Genomic DNA, 21,954 nt, shown 5'->3' with positions numbered 1-21,954 from the left:
TTGCTTTCCGATTCTCTTGTAGCCCATCCCAGCCTTGTGCAGATCAACAATCTTGTCCCTGATGTCCGTAGAAAGCTCTTTGGTCTTGCCCATGGTGGTTATGTTGGATGCTGGTTGTTTGGGTGTTGACAGGTGTCTTTTATACAGGTAACGAGGTGAGGATGGTGTATTTGATGTAGATAATTGGTTCAGATTGGGGCTGTGTCTTAAAGAAAGACTAACTGGCTTGTAGGAGCCAGAATACTTGCTGTTTGTCCAGGGGGTCAAATACTTGTTTTTCCTCATCAGATGGTTATCAATTTTAATAAATTCATATGATGTGATTTTCTGGAATTTTCTTTGGGATTCTGTCTTTCACTGTTAGAATGTACATATGATTAAAATTGTAGATTTTTGCATTCTTTGTAAGTGGGCAAACCTGCAAAATCAGCAAGGGGTCAAATACTTATTTCCCCCACTATCTGTAAGGGGCCATATTGAGGGTTTTGTTTACTGTCCAACTGATGGTAGAGGCTTTTAGATGGTGTGCTGTATGAGTGATTTATTTTTTGTCTCACACAGACTTACTGAGTGGTCATCTTGTCCATTTCCATTTAATGATGGTTAGTTAGCAAAGTTCTACAATGTTTGTGGTTGGATAAATTACTGATTTCAATAAAGGAAAGAAATTGCAGGGAAACATTGAGGCAGCAACAAAAGCACAGGTTAGCTGTCAGCGAACCTATTGGCGTCGGAAACACTGTATGTGGGCGGGACAAGGCCGATAAAATTGGACCCACTTACTTTTACTGTCTCTATTTCAGTGCATCTTTATGTTCACTTTTCAGAGCGCCGTCAGTAAAATCCATTCCACTTCACACACTAAAAGATGGGAAAAATCCAAAAAAGTAAATTTTACATAACCCTTACTATTGACTATTTCTCCTGTAGGATAATTGGGCACATTACAGACCATTTTCACAGTGAATAATACCATTAATGAGGGCTGTGTGTCATTTGGGCTTTCCACAAGCTATACCAGTGAGCCAGCAGGAACACCAGGGCACTGGAGCTGGGCCACCTAAATGGAATGCAGCCATTGCATATGTAATCATTACACCTTGCTTTTCACAAGGCGTGTCAGGGTGTCAATGAAAACATATCTCTTTGCATAACTTTTCCAGTCAGTGTCACATTCAAGGGTGACACTCATCACCATCATAAGCCCAGTACACCATTGTACATGTTTTACAGTATATCCTACTCCAAGTGGTGAATGACCAGGCCAGACTCTGCACTCCCCTAAGGCATAGTATACATCTGTTGCTCAGAGCAGCACGATCAATACTGCTGATGTTAATGATTGCTAAAAGCCTGCTAAGAAACCTGAGAGGCTCTTATAGCCCAAGGCCATCCCTGTCACCCTGGTGGGCTATCAGTCCTCGCGCTCGTTGACTTTAGACTAACCCAAAGGGTTAATGTTGGAATATCAGTGTTTCAGCCCAGATTTAGCCCCAGTGTAGATACCATAAAAAAGCGGAAAGAATGTAGATATGACTTTGCCCTTGCATGTTTGCTGTACCAAGACCTTTTTTTCTCTGATATCAGATTAATTTAAATAGACATACTGTATGTGCAAGTAAGAACAATTTGTTATTGTAACCATCAGTCGAAAATTTTCCCCAAGTTTATATCTTAATTTCTTCTCCTATAACGTGCACAAAAAAGATATATAACACAATTAAAGCTGCAAGCAGCAATAGACGGGCCCTCGCACCTCGTTGCACGTCGGGGTTACTGGCTGACGCCGCTCCTTGTGACCGTGCATTTGCGCGGCACTCAGACACTGCAAATCGTCACCAATGAAAAAGGAACACTCTGCTGAGTTTAATGATACCTGTGTTATGAAAGGCGGCGTGGTCTGAGTAAGTGGGTGTGGTTAAAGTATAGGGGGTGGCTCAGTATCACATGTAGACCACACATTCTAAATTTCATGTAAATCAGATGATGTTTGTCATATAAGGCTGATTTCCTGTTGCCAGCAGGGGGATCCTATGATCAAAAGCCAATTTTGGCCTATAGATGACCTCAGGCCTGGACCCTTGTCAATCGTGAGAAATTTCGGGCAGATGTGAGAATGTACGCTAAAGTTACAACAACTTATTTGTTCATAGATAAATGCCTTTAATAACTTTTCATCGTTAAGGTCTTGAGATGGCAGAAAAAAAATTTGAAGTTGATCAGATGAAATCTCTTAGTTAGTTAAAGTATAGCACTTATAGTTTTGGGCCTACGTCCTGTTGCCACTAGGGGGTGCTATGACTTTGAGCCAATATCAGCCTGTAGATGTCCTCGGGTTGAATCCTGAAAAGTTTTGAGCCAATTGGACAATGTACACTCAAGTTACACCCACTTCCTGTTTTGATGGCGAAACACACACAATGGCACCCCGCTACGGCCAGGCCCTATGATGAAAAGTTTTTTCTTTTAATAACTTTTCATCTCTAAGATGGTACAGACCAAATTTGAAGTCAATCGGATGGAGTTGGATTGCTGGAGTTCGTTAAAGTACGACATGTGGCTAAACTCGCACAAATTTCAAACTTTCAATTCAAAATGGCGGATTTACTGTTTCGTTAAGGGTATGGGTCCAGTCAGCTTTTTTGTACGTCTTGTGACTACATATATGTACCACGTTTCGTTAGTCTACATTAAACGTACTGCAGGGACTGAATTTTGAAAATTGTGTAGGGCTAGCGAGCCATTTTTGTGCGCCTATTCCTAAAACCCCTTAAAATAGGTACATTTTTAAGGGTTTAAAAAAAACGCCAAAAAGCATAATATGAGCACTTTAAAATTTCTTTGAACGTTTTTAATTATGCAATGACAATAAAGGCATTCTATTCTAAGACAGATACTGGTCCACCCTAAAGACTGCACATCTAAGCAAGTGAGGAATGCACAAAGAAGTGTATAAGGAAACAAAACAACTTGGACTAACACAGAAGAATGTCTCAGGTCAAGACTCAGTTTACTTACATCTGAAGGATAAAGAACACTTTTTTGAGGATACCCATTTTAAACAGAGAGTACAGATGATTTAAAAGGTGTGTCAAGGAGTCAGTCAGTCACACTCTTTGATGAGAGAAGAAAATGGAGCACATTTAACCAAGTCCAGTTGCCCTTGAGTTTAACCCTTCCCTGGTAGGCAACCATTGTTTCCCCTTCTAACTTCTCTAAGCTTCTAAAACTGCATTTAGACCAACTTATATCCAGTGGTGCAAAAGATCCGAAATCAGTTAAAACAGTTAAAATGTTCCACACCCCTGCCTCTATCCAACTGTAACCGCTTCCTGTTGTCTCAGCATGTTGTAAATGACATACAGGAACAGGCATATGGCAGCCACATCGCCACATCTTCATAAACCTATTTTCTCCTGGTCCCCACAGAAGCTTTCAGCACTTCATCACCATCTTAACCAACTGTCATGCCTCATGGCTTCTCTGCAGGGCTGTTTATGATTCACAGATGTGTTACATTACAAGGTGTTTATGAAGCAGGTTTCCTGCAGTTATAACAGGAACTAAATCTGGAAATTCATGTTGCGCATTGTTAAATTGCAAAAAGACAATTTACAGATCCTTTGCAGCTGGCAAATAAGATGTTACTTGTGGTTCCTAGACTCTCTAAAAGTAGAAGGGGAGCCAGAGCATTCAGCAATCAGGCTCCTCTCCTGTGGAACCAGCTCCAAGTCTGGGTTCGGGAGGCAGACACCGTCACCACATTGAAGAGTAAACTTAAAACTCTCCTCTTCGATAAAGCTTATAATTAGAGATTGAAGAGTTGCAGCATCCACCTAGCCCTAACCCTAACCTGCTTCTCGTCATAGTGGTCAGTTTCATCTACCATATAATCAATAACATAATCAAAATAGAGGGAGGCAGGCCAGTACAGCCCAATCTGGTTGGGGAGAGTTGTGCTCTTGCAACTTACAATGACTTACAAAGATTCAAAACAGCTACAAGTGTATGCACTATACAGGATTTATCCTATTATACTTTATCGACAGGAATTGATAGGTCAAACAGCAAACAGTCACCCACAAGTAGTCTATAAAGAAAGCATCAGGCTTTTGAGATTTCACATGAACGGTTAAAGTTACTCAGGCTACCGAAGAATACCATAATTTCTCCCCCGTTCAGTTAGACCTAAGCGATACACCCCAAGATTCTATCCTCAACAAACAGCCATGTATATCGGTTCTTCTAGTCTCTCCACTGCTGGCTGTTCCAATTTAACGGGAGAGAGGACCAAGAGAGGTTAGGATCGTGACAGGCCTCTGACGAGCTATTACCACCACCATCTTCAGCCAGAGAGGACATTATTTCTTCAGCTTCTTCTTGCATTGTCACCCTGGCGGGACAGGGCTTGCAGCAGGTAATTCGGTCACGCTATTAAAATCATTGCTACACAATTTCTTATTAATACCAAAATGAATTAATCTGCCTTGTTTTCTTTTTGCCATGGCTATATGATGCCTACTGCAGAATAGATTTTGAAGAATAGACAGAAGAATAGACAGAAGAATTTGCAGACCGATTGATGGCCTCCAACATATATATTTTTGCTAACATGTACTAAACTTGAGTTGAATTTGCCCCGCAGTGCTGCCACGCCTTATTCTCATGACAAGAATAGCATGTATAGTTATCTTTATTGAAGTGAATTAGGTTTAAATCGCCGACATGCATTAATGAATGAATGATATTTTTGCAACACATAATAATCCACAATGATGACATTACACAAAACTGAAATTGCACGTCAAAATGACACATTTTCAATATTTTTAGAGACCCCCAAAATTTCACAAATTACGTTTTCAGGGGAGCAGATGTCTTATTAAGGGGAGCCGAGCTCCCCCTAGCTCCCCCGTATTTCGTACCCTGCTTCCAAGCCCGGTAAAAACGGGCTTGGAAACATGCTCTTTTTTTCTCTCAGGTGCATTTTTATCCCCTTTTTCACTTGCTAAATAGTTTCTCAGCTTTTGCTTCTCATATAAACCCCTGACAGTAAAGATTTATTATACCAATTTGAAATTTAATTTTGGTATGATAACAATGTCCACATCCACTTTTGCCTTTAGTCACTGCCTTTCATTCTCCCAAGTAATCTTTTGCCATTGCTTTATAATTAGGTTAAGCATTTCTCTGTGCTCTTGGGTTTTGAGAGCTCTACAGTAGGGGCTGCCTTAAGAGCAAGACATCAGGCGGTCCAAAGTAGTTTGTACCAGTTTGTGGATATTAATTATTGATAAATATCAGACTTTGGATGTGGAGGAGAATGAGTTCTGTGTGTAGGTGTCAGTGAATAACAACATGGTTGAAATGAAAAAACTGCAGATTGTAATAAATAGTTATTTCTCGTTCTATTTCTCTGTCTTACTGCTAGAGCAAAGAAATGTTTGTATATGACTTCATCACATAGACGGTTTGCATAGTGTTCAAATTACACCATGGTTTTCGGGGGGTGTCCTATTTTTTTGGGTGGGTCTGTCATATACACACATACATAAATTCTAGACTTTATGCCAAAAGATGTGATGGAGGACACACAGAAAAAAAGAAGTAACCCTGGTTTAGGAATCTGTCATCCAGAATATGGACAATGTCAAGCAGATGGATACATCCACCCAGGCTCACCTTCAACTGGAAGATAGACTTCTGGAGACAAGATAGTCTCACTCCCTACTTGTAAAATGTCTGGTCTAGGACCCCTGGCGTCAAGTTCCAAACGAAAGAGGTGTACCCTTTGCGTTGTTGTTCGACTTGGGAGTCTGTCAGATAGACATTCATGTTAATCCCTCACCGTCGGATATAGACAAATTTAAATTTAATTTAATTACGATTTTTTTCTGCCAGTCGTGCTGCAGCAGAGAAGCTATATACAGCTTTGCTATTATTGGTATTTTTAGCCCTATAACGTATCATATGTATTTCTTTTAATGTTATTATTTCGGTCTTATTGCCAGGGAAGATGGATTGTTTTGTTTATTGATATTTTTTAAACTATAACACTACATCTATCAACATTTATTTAGATTTTATCATGGTATTCATTTCTTTATATAATAATATTATTTTGGTCTTATTACCGGTGAAATATTACAGTATGCTGTAAGACAGAACATTATACGATATGGGCCGAGCTGGGCGCATGCAAAGCCCATATCCCACAATGCAATGCAGGCATTCATATCAGAAAATCGGACAGCGATCAGCGAGTCTTTAATGCCATTATCACTTCAATGTACATATATAATCAGTGGTTTTGTCACCAGCAACAACACGTTGCTCAGTTTTGTTCCAGTAAGTTATGCACCGTAATAACGTTTAAAAAAATCAACGGAATACTACGGAAGTGACGTAGTACGTTCCGCTCGGCAGATAGGAAAGATAAAAATATAAAATATTTGTAATATTGATGTTTTTGCCTAACTTTGTATTTGGGGATTTAAACAATACAGATAACAATAATAATAAAATACAGTTTCATGTATTTTTCTCATGTACTGTTTGCTCAGTCGGCCAGCAGGCGGTGGTAATGTGAACTGGAATGAAGCCCATTCACATCAGACAGCAGAAAAACCATAGACAGTAAAAGAAGTGGATACTGCAACGCCATATACTTCGACGGAGACCAGTGAAGTCACTTTTCCGGTCATATTTTTTATGAATATAAATTTCCCTTCCTCCGAGGAGCTGGAGGGAATCATGGAAGAGAGTAAAACTTCTGCACAAGTCTCTCTTGATAAAGAGGATAAAGACACTTTGCCAAAAGATGTGACTGAGGACACAAACAGAAAAGAGGAAACCCTGGTTCAAGACTCTGCCATCCAGAATATGGACCAAAAAGTGCAGTTTAGTGCATCCAGCCAGGCTCACCTTAGGCTAGAAGGAGTTCCACCCAAAATGGTGGGAGGATACCCGTAAAGTGCGCCTAATTATATATTCCACGGTATTTACAAAGTACAACGTAAGAGCGTGCCTCTATTCTGCAGGGGAAATTCTCCACCTCTTAAAAGCAGGTCTAAACCAGGAAGCGCATTTTTCTGTGTGTAAAAATGTACCTTATTTATTGGCAGCAGACTAAAAACTAAATAAAAAAAACCGTCTCCATGTCTGTTCCATTGTTGAGAATAAATTTTGTAATTATTTATCTATATAACACTTCCTTTAATGACTTAACCCCATTGGTTAGGTTGACATATAAATTATATAAACATATGTATACATACATAAAGCCAACACAATAGTATCATAACAGACCACACATACCTTAATTCTCTACAGAGATCTCAGCAGTATGCCGTCCACACCTTCCACCTTTTTTTCCGAGGGTGTGGATGTAATATGTTCAGGTTTGTTGTTACTTCATGCACTAATAGGTCAATTTCATTGTCACTAAATTTAAGCTTGCGCTTTCTTTTTCCTGCAGGAAGATCAATGATAGATACATGTGGGCCCATTCTTTGCTCTTTTAAAGATTATTTGTTTGGGGGCTTTTCCCTTTATTTGACAGTGACAGTGGATAGACAGGAAAGGTGGAAAGAGCTGGGGGATGACACAAGTGATGTCAAAAGTATTCACATTCATTCCTTAGGTAGAAGTATAGATACTTGGGTTTAAAAAGACTTCCGTAGAAGTTGAAGTATCAACTCATGCTTTTTACTCAAGTAAAAGTGTAAAAGTACTGGTTTCAAAACTACTTAAAGTATAAAATTAAAATAATGTAAGGGGAAAAAAGGACAAAAGCTTAGGCCTATAGTGCACTACCCCACCTCCACAAAAAAACATTTTTCTAAAGGCCATAATGACTATAATGTTATATTGAAATGTTAATGTTGAAAAATATGTGATGCACCTGTTTCAGCCACATTATGCCCATTGAAAATGAACTAATTTTAGTACAATGCAAATACATTAAAGAACCATATATGTGTAGGCCTACTACTGAGCATTAACATGTTTCATGGAATGGAAGATATGACGACTAGTTGCCTATAAGTATTGTAATTAGCTCATGGTACTTGGGTGCGCAGAGCTCGCACCGCATTTGAAAGGAGTTGTTTTTGCATCCAACCATTTCGAAAAATTCTTCCAGGTACCGCCAGGAATGTAGAAGGGTTGGCTGGTCTTCCTGGCTACCAACCTCCTCGCTAGTGCTTGGTTGGGACATTTCACTCAAGTTCTCTTGAGTCTCTGCCACGGACATCTTCGTACTAGGCTACAAATGTCTGCTATTTCCCTGCTGGAGTGTGACGTGATTTGTGTCATGTGCAGGTGCGATGGATTGCGTACAAACCAATAGGGTCTCGGAATGGTATATGTTTATACTTCTCATCCAACCACAATCAAATTCACTCTATCCAGATGGTGCAATTCTTTTTTGTGTGTTTTTTTGAACGATGACAAGCCGGAATGAAAACAAGCCAAACTGAAATAGGAGTAACGAGGCTATTTTTAAAATGTAAGGAGTAGAAAGTACAGATAATTGCGTGAAAATGTAAGAAGTAGAAGTAAAACGTCTGCTGTAAAAGTATAGATACCCAAAATTTCTACTTAAGTAAGGTAACAAAGTATATGTACTTCGTTACTTGACACCTCTGCCTACGTTTGTATTTTTACCTTTTTCTCATCAATTTATGCTGGAAATATCTTTATTTATGTAAAGGAAAACAAAGATGATATTTCAAAATATAAAAACATAGTGGAATATAATGCAGTAAGGCTCTCAGTCATTCTGTATTACTTTTCAAAAATGTAATCTTCTGTAGATTAACTTTTTTCACTTAATGTTATCTCTGCTGAGTCAACACATCTTTTGTTAATGAAGTAACCTCTTTAAATGTGCATGTGGCACTTATTTATGTGAATGATACATTAATTATTTTTAATTCATGAATAAACCCCTGGACTGTAATATTTCAGATGTGTTTCAGCAAGATTCCTGCTCATGTTATAAACATTCTGCACATTAAAAATATAACTCATCCCATCTGTGTTCTCTGGCTTTGGAAGAGTTGTGATATTTTGGGGAAATGAAAGGGGGGGAATATTACAAGAATAAAGTCAAAATATGTCAGGAAATAATCCACCTGCACTGTAATCTGCTGTGCATTACGTTATTGCTCTGCTGATATGGTAGATCTCTGGTCTCTGAATGAGACAAAGTTTAGGGAAGCGGCTGAACGCTGCTTTACATTGGAGGTGGAAAACCGAAACTACAGCAGAAATACATGGACCAACACATCTGCCGCAGCATGTCCACAGCAGAGCGCATCCATTATGATTACCTAAAGCTGCACAGACCACAGAAGCCGCGCTGCTCTCTCTATTTTTGAGCCTGAACCATAGACTGTAAACGTCACGTTAAGGTCAAAGAACTTCAAACTAGATGTAGCAATATTATTGCACATCTAAACTTTGCGTGCCTACACTTAAAATTACTTTTGGGGCTGAAAAATTACTTGACGACGCCAATGCCTGTGCCCAAATCTGAGTACAAGTTTTCATGTCTTTTTTCCAGTATCCAAAACTATTCTCCTGTATAAAAGGCAGCTAACTTAAGTTGGTATTTTCATCTTCCATAGAGCACATCTAAGTTCATGTTACAATAATTAACCTACTGTGCAGGGCGTCAAGCAGGACCACGGCAGCAGCTGCTACCACAATCCAGGTGCTACCACAATCCAAGGAAAGAAGAGAAGAGAGGAGCTCAGTGTGTCATAGGAAGTCATCTGGCAGTCTAAACCTAAAGCAGCTTAAATAAGTGCTGGTCCGTTTTGTGGGCATTAAAGGATATATCCTGATCCAGTGCTGCTACAAGTTAGTAAGAGCCCCATGCTTGAAGGTGGTAATCAAACACAACCAATTGTATTCTTATTTTCCAGTATCAACAACTCATCTTGTGTATGAAAGGTAACTGAAAGAAGTTGGTATTTTCATCTGCGATAGAGCATATCTGCTATGGTCAACCTAAATTAAAGTTAATAACACTGGATTTCAACACTGAGGAGAGAGAACATGGTCCACACAATTCTGCATAGCTTGAAGCATCTGGCCAGTTATGTGGGCCTTAACCCTGTGTATTATTTTATCTTATTTTATAAATATTAATACAATTATGAATTTGATAACTTTATCAAATTGAATAAATAGTAAATGGGGCATGACTATGAACTCAGTCAACAATAACTGAACTTTGGATACAGTCTCAAAAGGGTTGTTCTCTTAAAAATACTGATATTAATAGACTTAATTAATTATTCTCATATTTATAAAGTGAACAGTGAAGGAGTGAATCTGAGCACGGACCTGCACAACCAGCTGTTATTACAACATATACAACAATAATCACAGACAACTTCTCTTTAAAGTATAATAGAATGCATTTACTTTTAGTAATACAAATAATAAAAAATAAATAATTCTTTAATCAAAACACATCTATTATCCTGCTACAACTATAACAAAGGCAAAACAAACAAGCCTATGGTGTGAGGTTGTGTGTGTGTGTGTGTGTGTATGTGTGAATGAATTAAATTAATGAATGAGGAAGAGGGAGGAAAGAGAGATAGAGAGGGAGGAAGATGGCTGTTGATCATGTGGGTGGCTAAGCCACACAAGTGTACAAGATGGCGGAGGAAGCCACGAGACTTGAAATTGAGATTCTTTGAAATTGAACCATTGTTGCAGACAGAGTAAACAAAATGACTAATGTGGCACCAAGATGACGTGGAGTGGAGTTGAGCTGAGTTTCCAATGGAAAGCCAGTATCTGGATTAAAAATTAAAGGTAACACCTAGGTATGAACCTCAATGTTTTTTTTGGCACCTGTAGGCTTGGATAGGCTGTGTTTTCTACATGTAGGCCTTTCCTTTGTTAAAGGAGGCCACATGGCTGCAGAGTGTTCTTTGTTTAAAAAGCTAACATTGTTCAGGTTTCAATAGTCCTCCATTTGGTCTAAAGAGTGGGGTGTAGGCCACGATATGTAGAGCAATTCATGGGTTACATAATCCATACATTCCTGGGAATGGTAAAAAAGGTTCAGAGTTCATAGTGTTCACAGGTTAACTGAGGCTATAGTGTCTGGGAAGACATTGGGGCAACATCTGGGAAGATGACTTTTAATTACAGCCAAACATCATGACATGATTGAAAACCCAAGGAAATATACTTTTCAAAGATAATTCCAGGATGCCTTAGTGTGCTGCTGGAGGCCATGGCAATGCCATCCCTAGTAGGTATATTTTCAGACAATGAGCTTCGGAGGTGTTGGGATAATTATTTTCTGAATTTAACATCAGAATCACTCTAGTCTCACTTTGCCAGACCATCCACACACTGCGGAGTGGAGGAGGGTCTGGCTAGTCCACATAGCATTCCGGGGTAGGAGAAAAACGTGCTCTGATTTTTTTGGCGTTTCTTTAAACCAATCACAATCGTCAAGGGCGGCACCAAGCTTCACACGGAGCTTGTGTGAGGGAAAACTCAGATTGGACAGATAATTCCATAGAACCATGCAGAAATCTGAGGAGCAGTTAACCATAGTCCTGATAAGTCCACCGGAGTTTAAAATTCCAACACAAAGAAAGGACATACAGGACATCTGGCCGAAAATTCAGTACTAGGATCATACAAATGTAGTCCATGCAGCAATCCTGCATAACTCAACGCTTTTACGTACTCATGTGGATCATGCTTGTGCATACCTCTGAGCTTAAAAGTATGTGTACTTATGTAGACCATGTTTCTGCCCTATTCCAGGTTTGCTCCCCTATGAAAACGATGTACATATTAGGAAGAGCTCCATACTTGAAGGTGGGAATCAAAGACGACCACTATCATAAAGGGAACAGACTGCACAGAACCCTTTTATAGGGACCACCAAGATTTGAAATGGGAACTTCTGGATCTGCAGTCAAATGCTCTACCATTGAGCTATACCCCCATATGCAATGGCCTGAATATGCTTATTGTGCAGCAAAACAATGGGTGGTCCTCCAACCGTGTGGTTAAAATCATGGTCTGTGCCCACATCTGGTTAAAGGTTTTCATGACCTTTTGAAAGTATCCAATACTCATCTCCTGTGTCAAGGGCAACTAAAAGAAGTATGCCTTGTCATCTTTGATAAAGGCACATCTGATTTCATGTTAATTACAATGGATGTCAACACTAAGGCAGAAATGTGGTCAACACAACGATGCTGCATAGCTCAAATCTTCTACGTTGTATGTGTACTTATGTGTACCATGTTTCTGCCCTAGCCCGATTTTGCTCACCTACGTGTACTCAAAACAAGTATTTTTAATGTCAAATCATAACATAAGTTATGTCAGGACATTCTACAGATAGTGAAGGTCAAGACCACACTCTGTAATTGACAGAAACCCAACAATTCCCACAAGAGCATACATTTGGTGCGACAGCTTTAAGGAAAAATATCTTTTTAACAGGCAGAAACCTCAGACTGAAACTGGCTCGTGGTGGGCAATCATCTGACACGACCGGTTGGAATAGAAAGAGAGAGAGAGAGATACAGAAATAAGACTCACAGGAATATTAGCAGTGGGTATAATGAAATGACATGATGAACAGTGCTAATTATAGTAACAGTAAAGGTAAAAGAACTTTTACTTATAAAAGTTGTTGTAGTAGTAGTAGGCGTAGCAGGGCCTTCAAGCGGGACCACGGCAGCAGCTGCTACCCCGATTCAGGTGCCACCACAATCCAAGAATTCTGAGAGTGGAAAAAGCACAAGGACTCCAGACAAGAAGCTCAGTTACTTACATGCATTGATTGGTCATGATCACACACAGATGAAGAGGAGGAGGAGATAGGTTCTCAGTGTGTCAGAAGAAGTCACCCGACAGTCTAAACCTTTAGCAGCATTACTTAGGGCTGGTCCATTACCTTGGCGTTAAAGTATATATCCCGAATTAAGATAAGTCAGAGATTCCTTTCAGTGCTACTGAAGGCCAGGGCAACGCCAACCAGAGTAGCTACGTTTATCTTTAGATAATAAAGTTTGGAGGTGTTTGGGGTAATGTTTGTCTGAGTTTACTATAAGGAACTTGTAGTTTATCCAAACAAGGTCCATAAAGCCATCCTGCATTGCTCAAGGCTTCTACCTCCACTTAAGTGGATCATGCTTCTGCCTTACCTTTAAGCTATTACTTGTTGAACTTGCTTGGACCATGTTTCTGCCCTATTCCAGTTTTGCTCACTCACGCAAAATGCTTGAAGGTGGGATTCAAAGACAACCACTATTACACAGATGACAGCCTGCCCACATCATTTGCAGAGGGGGCACCCAGAGTTGAACTGGGGACCTCTTGATCTGCAGTCAAATGCTCTACCACTGAGCTATACCCCCACATGCCATGACATGAATATGCTTATTGTGCAGCAAAACAATAGCTGGTCCTCCACCGTGTGGTTAAAATCAAAGACTGTGCCCACATCTGATTAAAAGTTTTCGTGACCTTTTTAAAGTATCCAATACTCATCTCCTGTGTCAAGGGCAACTAAAAGAAGTATGCCTTGTCAACTTTGATAAAGGCACATCTGAATTCATGTTAATTACAATGGATGTCAACACTAAGGCAGAAATGTGGTCAACACAACGATGCTGCATAGCTCAAATCTTCTACGTTTTATGTGTACTTATGTGTACCATGTTTCTGCCCTAGCCCGATTTTGCTCACCTACGTGTACTCCAAACAAGTATTTTTAATGTCAAATCATAACATAAGTTATGTCAGGACATTCTACAGATAGTGAAGGTCAAGACCACACTCTGTAATTGACAGAAACCCAACAATTCCCACAAGAGCATACATTTGGTGTGACAGCTTTAAGGAAAAATATCTTTTTAACAGGCAGAAACCTCAGACTGAAACTGGCTCGTGGTGGGCAATCATCTTACACGACCGGTTGGAATAGAAAGAGAGAGAGAGATACAGAAATAAGACTCACAGCAATATTAGCAGTGGGTATAATGAAATGACATGATGAACAGTGCTAATTATAGTAACAGTAAAGGTAAAAGAACTTTTACTTATATAAGTTCTTGTAGTAGTGCACGGCGTAGCAGGGCCTTCAAGCGGGATCACGGCAGCAGCTGCTACCCCGATTCAGGTGCCACCACAATCCAAGAATTCTGAGAGTGGAAAAAGCACAAGGACTCCAGACAAGAAGCTCAGTTACTTACATGCATTGATTGGTCATGATCACACACAGATGGAGGAGGAGGAGGAGAGAGGTGCTCAGTGTGTCATAAGAAGTCCCCGACAGTCTAAACCTTTAGCAGCATCACTTATGGCTGGTCCATCATCTTGGCGTTAAAGCATATATCCCGAATTAAGATAAGTCAGAGATTCCTTTCAGTGCTGCGGAAGGCCAGGGCAACGCCAACCAGAGTAGCTACGTTTATCTTTAGATAATAAAGTTTGGAGGTGTTTGGGGTAATGTTTGTCTGAGTTTACTATAAGGAACTTGTAGTTTATCCAAACAAGGTCCATAAAGCCATTCTGCGTTGCTCAAGGCTTCTACCTCCACTTAAGTGGATCATGCTTCTGCCTTACCTTTAAGCTATTACTTGTTGAACTTGCGTGGACCATGTTTCTGCCCTATTCCAGTTTTGCTCACTCACGCAAAATGCTTGAAGGTGGGATTCAAAGACAACCACTATTACACAGATGACAGCCTGCCCACATCATTTGCAGAGGGGGCACCCAGAGTTGAACTGGGGACCTCTTGATCTGCAGTCAAATGCTCTACCACTGAGTTATACCCCCACATGCCATGACCTGAACATGCTTATCGTGCAGTAAAACAATAGCTGGTCCTGCACCGTTTGGTTAAAATCACGGTCTGTGCCCACATCTGATTAAAAGTTTTCATGACCTTTTTAAAGTATCCAATACTCATCTCCTGTGTCAAGGGCAACTAAAAGAAGTATGCCTTGTCATCTTTGATAAAGGCACATCTGAATTCATGTTAATTACAATGGATGTCAACACTAAGGCAGAAATGTGGTCAACACAACGATGCTGCATAGCTCAAATCTTCTACGTATGTGTACTTATGTGTACCATGTTTCTGCCCTAGCCCGATTTTGCTCACCTACGTGTACTCCAAACCAGTATTTTTAATGTCAAATCATAACATAAGTTATGTCAGGACATTCTACAGATAGTGAAGGTCAAGACCACACTCTGTAATTGACAGAAACCCAACAATTCCCACAAGAGCATACATTTGGTGCGACAGCTTTAAGGAAAAATATCTTTTTAACAGGCAGAAACCTCAGACTGAAACTGGCTCGTGGTGGGCAATCATCTGACACGACCGGTTGGAATAGAAAGAGAGAGAGATACAGAAATAAGACTCACAGCAATATTAGCAGTGGGTATAATGAAATGACATGATGAACAGTGCTAATTATAGTAACAGTAAAGGTAAAAGAACTTTTACTTATAAAAGTTGTTGTAGTAGTCTTGGTGTAGCAGGGCCTTCAAGCGGGACCACGGCAGCAGCTGCTACCCCGATTCAGGTGCCACCACAATCCAAGAATTCTGAGAGTGGAAAAAGCACAAGGACTCCAGACAAGAAGCTCAGTTACTTACATGCATTGATTGGTCATGATCACACACAGATGGAGAGGAGGAGGAGAGAGGTGCTCAGTGTGTCATAAGAAGTCCCCCGACAGTCTAAACCTTTAGCAGCATCACTTATGGCTGGTCCATCATCTTGGCGTTAAAGCATATATCCCGAATTAAGATAAGTCAGAGATTCCTTTCAGTGCTGCGGAAGGCCAGGGCAACGCCAACCAGAGTAGCTACGTTTATCTTTAGATAATAAAGTTTGGAGGTGTTTGGGGTAATGTTTGTCTGAGTTTACTATAAGGAACTTGTAGTTTATCCAAACAAGGTCCATAAAGCCATTCTGCGTTGCTCAAGGCTTCTACCTCCACTTAAGTGGATCATGCTTCTGCCTTACCTTTAAGCTATTACTTGTTGAACTTGCGTGGACCATGTTTCTGCCCTATTCCAGTTTTGCTCACTCACGCAAAATGCTTGAAGGTGGGATTCAAAGACAACCACTATTACACAGATGACAGCCTGCCCACATCATTTGCAGAGGGGGCACCCAGAGTTGAACTGGGGACCTCTTGATCTGCAGTCAAATGCTCTACCACTGAGTTATACCCCCACATGCCATGACCTGAACATGCTTATCGTGCAGTAAAACAATAGCTGGTCCTGCACCGTTTGGTTAAAATCACGGTCTGTGCCCACATCTGATTAAAAGTTTTCATGACCTTTTTAAAGTATCCAATACTCATCTCCTGTGTCAAGGGCAACTAAAAGAAGTATGCCTTGTCATCTTTGATAAAGGCACATCTGAATTCATGTTAATTACAATGGATGTCAACACTAAGGCAGAAATGTGGTCAACACAACGATGCTGCATAGCTCAAATCTTCTACGTATGTGTACTTATGTGTACCATGTTTCTGCCCTAGCCCGATTTTGCTCACCTACGTGTACTCCAAACCAGTATTTTTAATGTCAAATCATAACATAAGTTATGTCAGGACATTCTACAGATAGTGAAGGTCAAGACCACACTCTGTAATTGACAGAAACCCAACAATTCCCACAAGAGCATACATTTGGTGCGACAGCTTTAAGGAAAAATATCTTTTTAACAGGCAGAAACCTCAGACTGAAACTGGCTCGTGGTGGGCAATCATCTGACACGACCGGTTGGAATAGAAAGAGAGAGAGAGATACAGAAATAAGACTCACAGCAATATTAGCAGTGGGTATAATGAAATGACATGATGAACAGTGCTAATTATAGTAACAGTAAAGGTAAAAGAACTTTTACTTATAAAAGTTGTTGTAGTAGTGCACGGCGTAGCAGGGCCTTCAAGCGGGACCACGGCAGCAGCTGCTACCCCGATTCAGGTGCCACCACAATCCAAGAATTCTGAGAGTGGAAAAAGCACAAGGACTCCAGACAAGAAGCTCAGTTACTTACATGCATTGATTGGTCATGATCACACACAGATGGAGAGGAGGAGGAGAGAGGTGCTCAGTGTGTCATAAGAAGTCCCCCGACAGTCTAAACCTTTAGCAGCATCACTTATGGCTGGTCCATCATCTTGGCGTTAAAGCATATATCCCAAATTAAGATAAGTCAGAGATTCCTTTCAGTGCTGCGGAAGGCCAGGGCAACGCCAACCAGAGTAGCTACGTTTATCTTTAGATAATAAAGTTTGGAGGTGTTTGGGGTAATGTTTGTCTGAGTTTACTATAAGGAACTTGTAGTTTATCCAAACAAGGTCCATAAAGCCATCCTGCGTTGCTCAAGGCTTCTACCTCCACTTAAGTGGATCATGCTTCTGCCTTACCTTTAAGCTATTACTTGTTGAATTTGCGTGGACCATGTTTCTGCCCTATTCCAGTTTTGCTCACTCACGCAAAATGCTTGAAGGTGGGATTCAAAGACAACCACTATTTCACAGATGACAGCCTGCCCAAATCATTTGCAGAGGGGCACCCAGAGTTGAACTGGGGACCTCTTGATCTGCAGTCAAATGCTCTACCACTGAGCTATACCCCCACATGCCATGACCTGAACATGCTTATCGTGCAGTAAAACAATAGCTGGTCCTCCACCGTGTGGTTAAAATCACGGTCTGTGCCCACATCTGATTAAAAGTTTTCATGACCTTTTTAAAGTATCCAATACTCATCTCCTGTGTCAAGGGCAACTAAAAGAAGTATGCCTTGTCATCTTTGATAAAGGCACATCTGAATTCATGTTAATTACAATGGATGTCAACACTAAGGCAGAAATGTGGTCAACACAACGATGCTGCATAGCTCAAATCTTCTACGTTTTATGTGTACTTATGTTTACCATGTTTCTGCCCTAGCCCGATTTTGCTCACCTACGTGTACTCCAAACCAGTATTTTTAATGTCAAATCATAACATAAGTTATGTCAGGACATTCTACAGATAGTGAAGGTCAAGACCACACTCTGTAATTGACAGAAACCCAACAATTCCCACAAGAGCATACATTTGGTGCGACAGCTTTAAGGAAAAATATCTTTTTAACAGGCAGAAACCTCAGACTGAAACTGGCTCGTGGTGGGCAATCATCTGACACGACCGGTTGGAATAGAAAAGAGAGAGAGAGATACAGAAATAAGACTCACAGCAATATTAGCAGTGGGTATAATGAAATGACATGATGAACAGTGCTAATTATAGTAACAGTAAAGGTAAAAGAACTTTTACTTATAAAAGTTGTTGTAGTAGTGCACGGCGTAGCAGGGCCTTCAAGCGGGACCACGGCAGCAGCTGCTACCCCGATTCAGGTGCCACCACAATCCAAGAATTCTGAGAGTGGAAAAAGCACAAGGACTCCAGACAAGAAGCTCAGTTACTTACATGCATTGATTGGTCATGATCACACACAGATGGAGAGGAGGAGGAGAGAGGTGCTCAGTGTGTCATAAGAAGTCCCCCGACAGTCTAAACCTTTAGCAGCATCACTTATGGCTGGTCCATCATCTTGGCGTTAAAGCATATATCCCAAATTAAGATAAGTCAGAGATTCCTTTCAGTGCTGCGGAAGGCCAGGGCAACGCCAACCAGAGTAGCTACGTTTATCTTTAGATAATAAAGTTTGGAGGTGTTTGGGGTAATGTTTGTCTGAGTTTACTATAAGGAACTTGTAGTTTATCCAAACAAGGTCCATAAAGCCATCCTGCGTTGCTCAAGGCTTCTACCTCCACTTAAGTGGATCATGCTTCTGCCTTACCTTTAAGCTATTACTTGTTGAATTTGCGTGGACCATGTTTCTGCCCTATTCCAGTTTTGCTCACTCACGCAAAATGCTTGAAGGTGGGATTCAAAGACAACCACTATTTCACAGATGACAGCCTGCCCAAATCATTTGCAGAGGGGGCACCCAGAGTTGAACTGGGGACCTCTTGATCTGCAGTCAAATGCTCTACCACTGAGCTATACCCCCACATGCCATGACCTGAACATGCTTATCGTGCAGTAAAACAATAGCTGGTCCTCCACCGTGTGGTTAAAATCACGGTCTGTGCCCACATCTGATTAAAAGTTTTCATGACCTTTTTAAAGTATCCAATACTCATCTCCTGTGTCAAGGGCAACTAAAAGAAGTATGCCTTGTCATCTTTGATAAAGGCACATCTGAATTCATGTTAATTACAATGGATGTCAACACTAAGGCAGAAATGTGGTCAACACAACGATGCTGCATAGCTCAAATCTTCTACGTATGTGTACTTATGTGTACCATGTTTCTGCCCTAGCCCGATTTTGCTCACCTACGTGTACTCCAAACCAGTATTTTTAATGTCAAATCATAACATAAGTTATGTCAGGACATTCTACAGATAGTGAAGGTCAAGACCACACTCTGTAATTGACAGAAACCCAACAATTCCCACAAGAGCATACATTTTTGCGCGACAGCTTTAAGGAAAAATATCTTTTTAACAGGCAGAAACCTCAGACTGAAACTGGCTCGTGGTGGGCAATCATCTGACACGACCGGTTGGAATAGAAAAGAGAGAGAGAGATACAGAAATAAGACTCACAGCAATATTAGCAGTGGGTATAATGAAATGACATGATGAACAGTGCTAATTATAGTAACAGTAAAGGTAAAAGAACTTTTACTTATAAAAGTTGTTGTAGTAGTGTGCGGCGTAGCAGGGCCTTCAAAGCGGGACCACGGCAGCAGCTGCTACCCCGATTCAGGTGCCACCACAATCCAAGAATTCTGAGAGTGGAAAAAGCACAAGGACTCCAGACAAGAAGCTCAGTTACTTACATGCATTGATTGGTCATGATCACACACAGATGGAGAGGAGGAGGAGAGAGGTGCTCAGTGTGTCATAAGAAGTCCCCGACAGTCTAAACCTTTAGCAGCATCACTTATGGCTGGTCCATCATCTTGGCGTTAAAGCATATATCCCAAATTAAGATAAGTCAGAGATTCCTTTCAGTGCTGCGGAAGGCCAGGGCAACGCCAACCAGAGTAGCTACGTTTATCTTTAGATAATAAAGTTTGGAGGTGTTTGGGGTAATGTTTGTCTGAGTTTACTATAAGGAACTTGTAGTTTATCCAAACAAGGTCCATAAAGCCATCCTGCGTTGCTCAAGGCTTCTACCTCCACTTAAGTGGATCATGCTTCTGCCTTACCTTTAAGCTATTACTTGTTGAATTTGCGTGGACCATGTTTCTGCCCTATTCCAGTTTTGCTCACTCACGCAAAATGCTTGAAGGTGGGATTCAAAGACAACCACTATTTCACAGATGACAGCCTGCCCAAATCATTTGCAGAGGGGCACCCAGAGTTGAACTGGGGACCTCTTGATCTGCAGTCAAATGCTCTACCACTGAGCTATACCCCCACATGCCATGACCTGAACATGCTTATCGTGCAGTAAAACAATAGCTGGTCCTCCACCGTGTGGTTAAAATCACGGTCTGTGCCCACATCTGATTAAAAGTTTTCATGACCTTTTTAAAGTATCCAATACTCATCTCCTGTGTCAAGGGCAACTAAAAGAAGTATGCCTTGTCATCTTTGATAAAGGCACATCTGAATTCATGTTAATTACAATGGATGTCAACACTAAGGCAGAAATGTGGTCAACACAACGATGCTGCATAGCTCAAATCTTCTACGATGTGTACTTATGTGTACCATGTTTCTGCCCTAGCCCGATTTTGCTCACCTACGTGTACTCCAAACCAGTATTTTTAATGTCAAATCATAACATAAGTTATGTCAGGACATTCTACAGATAGTGAAGGTCAAGACCACACTCTGTAATTGACAGAAACCCAACAATTCCCACAAGAGCATACATTTGGTGCGACAGCTTTAAGGAAAAATATCTTTTTAACAGGCAGAAACCTCAGACTGAAACTGGCTCGTGGTGGCAAATCATCTGACACGACCGGTTGGAATAGAAAAGAGAGAGAGAGATACAGAAATAAGACTCACAGCAATATTAGCAGTGGGTATAATGAAATGACATGATGAACAGTGCTAATTATAGTAACAGTAAAGGTAAAAGAACTTTTACTTATAAAAGTTGTTGTAGTAGTAGTGCTTGGCGTAGCAGGGCCTTCAAAGCGGGACCACGGCAGCAGCTGCTACCCCGATTCAGGTGCCACCACAATCCAAGAATTCTGAGAGTGAAAAAGCACAAGGACTCCAGACAAGAAGCTCAGTTACTTACATGCATTGATTGGTCATGATCACACACAGATGGGAGGAGGAGGAGGAGAGAGGTGCTCAGTGTGTCATAAGAAGTCCCCCGACAGTCTAAACCTTTAGCAGCATCACTTATGGCTGGTCCATCATCTTGGCGTTAAAGCATATATCCCAAATTAAGAGAAGTCAGAGATTCCTTTCAGTGCTGCGGAAGGCCAGGGCAACGCCAACCAGAGTAGCTACGTTTATCTTTAGATAATAAAGTTTGGAGGTGTTTGGGGTAATGTTTGTCTGAGTTTACTATAAGGAACTTGTAGTTTATCCAAACAAGGTCCATAAAGCCATCCTGCGTTGCTCAAGGCTTCTACCTCCACTTAAGTGGATCATGCTTCTGCCTTACCTTTAAGCTATTACTTGTTGAATTTGCGTGGACCATGTTTCTGCCCTATTCCAGTTTTGCTCACTCACGCAAAATGCTTGAAGGTGGGATTCAAAGACAACCACTATTTCACAGATGACAGCCTGCCCAAATCATTTGCAGAGGGGGCACCCAGAGTTGAACTGGGGACCTCTTGATCTGCAGTCAAATGCTCTACCACTGAGCTATACCCCACATGCCA

The 21,954-nt window shown here is 40.8% G+C and overlaps 7 non-coding genes across 7 annotated transcripts; all 7 read right to left on the bottom strand.

The window, feature by feature from the left end:
* Positions 1-13,346: 13,346 nt before the first annotated feature.
* trnac-gca (transfer RNA cysteine (anticodon GCA)) lies at positions 13,347-13,418 on the bottom strand. The gene has a single exon. It is a non-coding gene; the product is annotated as a tRNA-Cys (tRNA).
* Positions 13,419-14,769: 1,351 nt separating this feature from the next.
* trnac-gca (transfer RNA cysteine (anticodon GCA)) lies at positions 14,770-14,841 on the bottom strand. Its single transcript has one exon. It is a non-coding gene; the product is annotated as a tRNA-Cys (tRNA).
* Positions 14,842-16,186: 1,345 nt separating this feature from the next.
* trnac-gca (transfer RNA cysteine (anticodon GCA)) lies at positions 16,187-16,258 on the bottom strand. Its single transcript has one exon. It is a non-coding gene; the product is annotated as a tRNA-Cys (tRNA).
* A 1,347-nt stretch (positions 16,259-17,605) lies between these two features.
* Positions 17,606-17,677, bottom strand: trnac-gca (transfer RNA cysteine (anticodon GCA)). Its single transcript has one exon. It is a non-coding gene; the product is annotated as a tRNA-Cys (tRNA).
* A 1,352-nt stretch (positions 17,678-19,029) lies between these two features.
* trnac-gca (transfer RNA cysteine (anticodon GCA)) lies at positions 19,030-19,101 on the bottom strand. The gene has a single exon. It is a non-coding gene; the product is annotated as a tRNA-Cys (tRNA).
* Positions 19,102-20,450: 1,349 nt separating this feature from the next.
* On the bottom strand, positions 20,451-20,522 carry trnac-gca (transfer RNA cysteine (anticodon GCA)). Its single transcript has one exon. It is a non-coding gene; the product is annotated as a tRNA-Cys (tRNA).
* A 1,353-nt stretch (positions 20,523-21,875) lies between these two features.
* On the bottom strand, positions 21,876-21,947 carry trnac-gca (transfer RNA cysteine (anticodon GCA)). The gene has a single exon. It is a non-coding gene; the product is annotated as a tRNA-Cys (tRNA).
* Between the last annotated feature and the right edge of the window lie 7 nt (positions 21,948-21,954).

The sequence above is a fragment of the Perca flavescens genome, chromosome 4, assembly GCF_004354835.1.
Source record: "Perca flavescens isolate YP-PL-M2 chromosome 4, PFLA_1.0, whole genome shotgun sequence".
Taxonomy (NCBI): Eukaryota; Metazoa; Chordata; class Actinopteri; order Perciformes; family Percidae; genus Perca; species Perca flavescens.
The sequence above is the reverse complement of the archived record's forward strand: the minus strand, read 5'-3'. Positions and strand labels throughout refer to the sequence as shown.